Source organism: Lissotriton vulgaris, chromosome 8 (genome assembly GCF_964263255.1).
Source record: "Lissotriton vulgaris chromosome 8, aLisVul1.2, whole genome shotgun sequence".
NCBI classification, from domain to species: Eukaryota; Metazoa; Chordata; class Amphibia; order Caudata; family Salamandridae; genus Lissotriton; species Lissotriton vulgaris.
Genome location: NC_141696.1, coordinates 1,424,656,550 through 1,424,663,011, shown reverse-complemented (window position 1 = coordinate 1,424,663,011; position 6,462 = coordinate 1,424,656,550). Strand labels below are relative to the sequence as shown.

Sequence of the window (6,462 nt, the reverse complement as noted above, 5' to 3'; positions counted from 1 at the left end):
GGGCGGGATAGATTCACTGCAAAGCCACATAGTTCCACCTTCCGATGCGCTAGAACTTTGCTGGGAATGTTCTCTGGATTAGGTCTGGCACTTGCGAATGTTCTAGAGGTGAGGAATCTGTAGTTAGATATCCACCCGAATTTTTTTTACGGAACTTTTTCTTCCTTCAGGGGTTTTCTGTACTGTATGAGTATAAGGTGTCTGTGCGTTTTGGGGGAGGGGGGTTAAAATATTAAACTGCATATGGAAACCTGTATGAACTTGTTTTTGCTCAGCCAATTCTCATGACATGATTTATCCTCTGTTGTAATATGATGTTATGTTCTAGTGAGTTGGGTAATACTGCAGAACGTAATGCTGTAGGCTAAGATAATGACCTAGTGATATACAATCTCGAGTTATACCTTTAAAAAAATATTGGAAGCATTATTTGTTGGGCGTCATGAAAATGTCCCTAGGCACCGTATTAACACTGCCCATATATTATCTGGTAACCAAATATTTTTATTTCCAAAAATCAAGATGAATTGAGGGTTCTGAACGGATGGGGGGTCTTTTTGACTTTGCATTTGCCTCTTTTTGTCAGTGCTTTGGCTGTTACTCACAAGCAATTGTGAAAACGTGCCATGCAAATGTACACCATCAGTTACTAGGCATTGACATTTGTTGCTCACTAGATGCCTCATTGTGCACAGCTTTACGATTCATTCTGAAACATATCCTTGGATATTTGATGTTGGGTCTGTGTGGTGCTGTGCATAGTGTACACAACACACTGCAACATATTGATCTCATTTAGAAGCATACATGATGGCACTTACCTAAAAGAAAAGAAGTGATCGAGACACAAAATCATCAACATTGAAGAAATATTCGGATACAAGGTAAACAAGGTGGGGTTTGATGCGTCTTCTGAATCTCTGAGGTGGGGACATGGATTCATGTAGTGATTCCAACTATTTGCCCCAAAAGAACACAAATAAAACACTTTCAGGATAGATCTCAAATTGAATTTTTATTTAATTCACTAGCCAATGAAATCATAAAAGCTGGTAGAGAGTAACAGCCTCAATCAGTTTCCATTGCACCTCATCGAACCCTGCAGATTGAGAAAACAAAAACAAAAATTAGCTGGGAATAACAGACCATCATAGTGTTGACAACAAAACATATTAGGTGTAACAAGGTAAGGTAATTTGGTCTTAGCCGATCTTGTGGTCAGTACTAATTGCGGTGAGCGTGCAGTTCATCTGCAGTATTGGGTATTTGTGGGTTAAATATTTTTATTATCATTTTCAGAAAATACAAGCAGCCTGTGTTAACCATCACAAGCCTAAAAATGTCCAATGTAGTGCATATATCTGTATTCTGTTAACATCCATAAATTCCAAATAACAGTATTAGCCTCCCTAAAATCCACCCCAAACATGCCGCCATCCGTTTAGATGTCCACGCCAACACTCATCCGATCTGGAGCATAATTTGTCCTCCTACCTGTCTTTTATGCATTCCTAATAACAACCCAAATTTGGTCTTTTTCCATAAATTCTATTGTTCTGATCAAGTTATTTAAAGCACTTTACGAAACTTGGACAAGGGATCTCCAACAGTTTAGTTGCCAAAATATTCACGTATAGTTTCCACATTTTTGCAAATTGTTCTCCCTTCCCTTCTACTGACATAGACATTTTCTCCATTTCTATGAGCGCCCAAATCTTTCTCAACCTTGTCCTATAACTAGCTCTACCCCAAACACCCAGGAATGCCTGCATACCTGCAGAGAGGGGCAGAGTAATCAGCACCACCTCAGACAATCAGCAGTGTATGATAAATTGTCTGACACCCCCAAAATGATGTAATCAGCAATCCAATCAATGGAGTGTTAAGCATTAGGGACCATATTTATGGGATTTTGGCATAAGGCAGCGCAGCGAGGCACCTTGCTGCGCTGCCCTACGCCACAGAGAAAGGGACAAAATTAACTCTATTTAAGCAATACAGTGCATTCCTGCCCTTTCTTCCTGTGCTAGTGCACCTTCCTGCACACATTTTTTTACCACACATGAGTAATAGGAAATAATGAACATATTTCTCCTCATTACACCTCATATAGGAAGGCGCATGGATTTGGAGCTTCCCACACATTTACATCACTTTGTAAATCTGGGCAGCGTCAAATTCCATGAGTGTTTTGTGGTAGACGCCACCACAATGCCCATGGAATGCCTCCCGGGCAAAGAGTAAGGCAACACAGCAGGTTGAGCAGCTTCACCTTACTCGTGATCTCCTGGAGGTCAACCCACTAGGCCCCACCTTAGTGTGGAAGTTGGGTATGACGCCTATTGTGATTGGGTTTCTCGTGCTTTAGATGCTCTAATCCCCGCCGCCTGGACTAAATGTCGTTCTAGAGAACCCAGCCCATGGTACGACAGTTCCCTGGCTCTGTTAAAAAAAGCCTGCCAACAGGCAGAAAGGGAATGGCGGAAACCCTATGAGACTGGGAAAAAAACTGCCTATCTCTCCAAAATTAAATCATACCACAGAGCGGTATGTAGAGCTCGTGCGGCTTATTACGCCCAGGAATTTAGAAATAGCCCCAATCCGTCCAAGCTAATCTTCAAAGTCCTTAAGGACTTGATGGCCAAAAGAGCCACGGCAGCAGAAGTCTGTTCTGTGGATCACTGCGAAAATCTGGCTGCTTTTTTTAGGGAAAAGGTTCAAGATATTTATCGCGCCTTTCCCACCAATAATCAGGGAGATGAGACCTCCAGTTCCACACTTACCATAGGTGAGGTTTTATCCTCTTTACCTAGTTTGTCGATGGAGGCATTTTACAAACTGGCTTCTAAAATTAAATCAGGCTCACCAGAGGACCCACTGAAGCCTGCCCAGTTTAGAGAATCTCGTGCTGTCTGCCTCCCTCCAATATGCCACCTCATTAATCTCTCCCTCACTTCGGGCACTGTCCCGATAAAATGGAAACAGGTCGTTGTGACACCCATACTCAAAAAGGCCACCCTAGACCCCCTTAAACTTGAGAGTTATCGCCCCATCTCTCTCCTTCCTTGGGCCGCGAAAATTGCGGAAGCCCATGTGAACGACGTGCTGAGTAAACATCTTGCGAGGGAATGTGTTCTGGATCCTTCCCAGAATGGGTTCCCTGCGGGCCACAGCACGGAAACTGCCCTGCTCTCTATGACGGAACATCTTCGTTCTGTGCTTGACTCCGGTCAGACTGCGGCACTGATACTTCTCGACCTAAGTGCCACGTTTGACACGGTTTCGCACAGAATTCTACTTCAACGTCTACGAGAGGCAGGGGTTGAGGGCACTGCTCTAGATTGGTTCCGCACCTTCCTATATGATCGGACCTTCAAGGTTGCCACTCCACTGTTTGAGTCCAAAGTCTATCCCCTGGATCTGGGTGTGCCTCAGGGTTCGTCATTGAGCCCCACATTATTCAATCTTTATGTGAGGCCGCTGGCTGATGTCGTCAAGCATTGGGGTCTGACCATGGCCTCTTACGCTGACGACACGCAGATGACGGTCACCCTGAGTGGGGACTCCGACCGTGATGCCCCCAGATTTCGGGAAGGACTCCTGGCAGTGGCCAGCTGGATGAATACCAACTGTCTACCTCTAATAAAAGAGAGAGGGACCCCGAAACCAAAGGGATAGGGTTCCACAATTGACGCAAGTCAGAAAGAAATTCCCTTTGGGCGAATTTACAATAGTACGTAGGTACTCACAAACATACAATAAGCTACCAACACCTCACATATCACAAGGAAGCAATGTAAACAGGTGAAAATTACAATATATGTGAAAACACTCTGGCAAAAATAAAGTATTAAAACAATTTATTGAACATACATTACATCAATTAAAAGCTAAAAATTGGGAAACACATACAATTTCTTTCTGACTTGCGTGAATACCAACTGTCTCCAGCTTAATGCCAAAAAAACGGAGGTCATGATAGTGGGTAAGCAAGCGGATCTCTGGGATGATAAGTGGTGGCCCCCTGAGCTGGGTGTAACCCCTACCCCAGTGACAGAGGTAAAGAACTTGGGAGTTTGGATTAACCCTGCCCTCAACTTTTGTGGCCATACGAAAAAAGTAGCGGCCACCTGTTTCGGCATCTTACGAGGGTTGAGACCTATCCTGAGGTTCTTTGATGCCTCAACCAGGCAGCTGGTCATTCAAGCATCTATACTATCACGGCTTGATTACGCCAGCTCATTATTGCTGGGTGCCAACCAGGCTGAAATCGCGCGGATGCAGCGCATCCAGAACGCTGCAGCCAGAGCCCTGGTGGGGCTACCGAGATTCTGCTCTGCTGAGAGTACCATCCGCTCTCTACATTGGCTGCCGGTGGCACAGAGGATCCATTTTAAGACACTGTGCCTGTCGTTTAAGATCCTCAGGATGGCCTCCCCCCCGATTCTTGACAATCTTTTGAAGCCTCATGTTCCCTCGTGCCCTTTAAGATCCATGGGCCAAAACTTGGCTGTGGTTCCGCGATTTAGATTGTGCAGAGCGGGAGGACGCTCCTTCCGAGTCCTGGCTGCGAAGCTGTGGAATTCTTTACCGCCCCACATCCGCGAAATTGATGTGCTGCTGAAATTCAGGAGAGCCATCAAAACGCATCTGTTCCCCCATTCCTCTTAGGATTCTGTTTTGTGTGCTTCCTCCATCTTTCTGTTGTGTTGTGTCTGGATTCCCTTCCAGAAGCGCCGGGACGCCCCTTTGCTGGGGCATCTGTGCGCTACAGAAGTGCTATTAACATAACATAGAAGTGTTATTAACATAACATTTATGGGGCCACTCAAAGCCATTCATGGTGGCTTCATCAATTGAAATTAAAGCCCTGTGCCACACATTACGTGGTGCAAAAGGGGCGCAGGGCACTCTTAAATAAGCCACAAGTTTATTTATTCAATTACTTCTGCCCATTATCTTATCCGCTTTGGGCATTTTGCAACAAACATAGCAAAGGTCCTGTATTTCCACACACCTCCAACAGACAACGCTTCGACCCCCATTCCACTGATGGATCCGTGCGTAGTGTAGTACCAATGTGCTGCTATGTTTAAAGGGTTTCAATCATTGCTTCCCTGAAAGCACTAGTTGCAGACCTGATGAAAATGCCCTTCCAATTTTTGCCAGTCAGGTATCGCCCCATTTCTTGTTCCCAGCTTTTCTGTCCTGTGGTTTCTTGGGTTGACGGCATCATATTTATGAATCGAAGACAGAACTCATTTCTCATCACTAGTATTCATCTCTCAAATGGAGTCAACCATTGAATTATATATTTAGTTGTAAATTGTACTTGTAGATAGTCACTGACGTCTATATTTATTGATGTAAATTATTTCTACAGTGAATTGCAGCACTGATGGTCTTTTGGGTGTCTGGACCATGTGTGATGCCAGGTAGAGTTAAGGGCAGTTTCGAGGCAAAGTTCTGCAACTTTTGGATGCTATTAATGAATGGTCTTGGTAGAGCGATTGTGGTATGAATAGGGCTCAGTCTCTCTTGTGAGCTTGGTGATGTCTGTAAAAGTGTCAAAGGATTCCATGCGGAGGGCGGTTTTCGGGGGATTCTTGTATGTATGTGGGTAGGTATATGGATTTACATAACACAAAACCAGCACCAAACCAATAGGGAAAATAGTAGATCAAGCAGAGGGGTGGATTGATTGGATAGAGGCAGGGAAACAGGTGAACTCAGCAGGTAGGTGTCTAAGTGTGATGACAGGAGTGACAGAACTGGGCATGGGGAGCTACTTCGAGCAGGGTTGAAAGAAACAGATGTGTCATGAATGGGCTAAGCTGTGCAGTAGATTCAACTGGTGTGCTTGAGAATCGTGGGCCACTTACATTAGAGTTGTTCTACCACATTTCTTGTACTTGGATCTGAAATAAATGATTAATTTAGAATTTCCAGACCATGGTTGTGGCTGCAAATCTACTGGGAAACAGATACCCCTTGCTGAGAACACTAAACAGCCTAGCATCGTTTAAGAGATGCATGACATTTAATAAGGCTCTGCTATTTCCCACACTGGAATCTTTTGGCATGGTATAGTATTTACAGATTGGTGGATAGGGTGCCCGGCCATAAATGTGGTGGAGTACCCTCTCCACCAAACTGATGGTCCACCCTCTCTAGTTAGAGTTGAATGAACTATCATAATTAGCGCTGTGAAGCCCCCCCGGAGAAAAACATTTGACTAATGATCCAACGGACATCCAGTTATCATTCTAAATATCTCAGACCATTCTCCCCATTCAGGGCAAAAAATCTGATGTATTCATTTCCCTGTCTGAGCCCACCAGGAAAAGCCTGGTGGGCCTACAGATTTTTTTAAATGATCACCCATAACCTGGGGTAATTTCCCAGAGAGTATTGCTCATTCGTTTTTGTTTCTCAAATACAAACTCCTGCTTTGAAAGTTAG

General features: G+C 44.4%; 1 protein-coding gene across 17 annotated transcripts in view; it reads right to left on the bottom strand.

Moving 5' to 3' along the window:
• Positions 1-996: 996 nt before the first annotated feature.
• LOC147698860 (uncharacterized) overlaps positions 997-6,462 on the bottom strand; it is a 205,441-nt gene continuing 199,975 nt past the window's right edge. For all 17 annotated transcript variants that reach the window (XM_086935464.1, XM_086935463.1, XM_086935462.1 and 14 more), the window contains one exon: positions 997-1,099. The gene's annotated coding sequence lies outside the window, so the exon portion shown is untranslated. The remainder of the gene's footprint in view (positions 1,100-6,462) is intronic.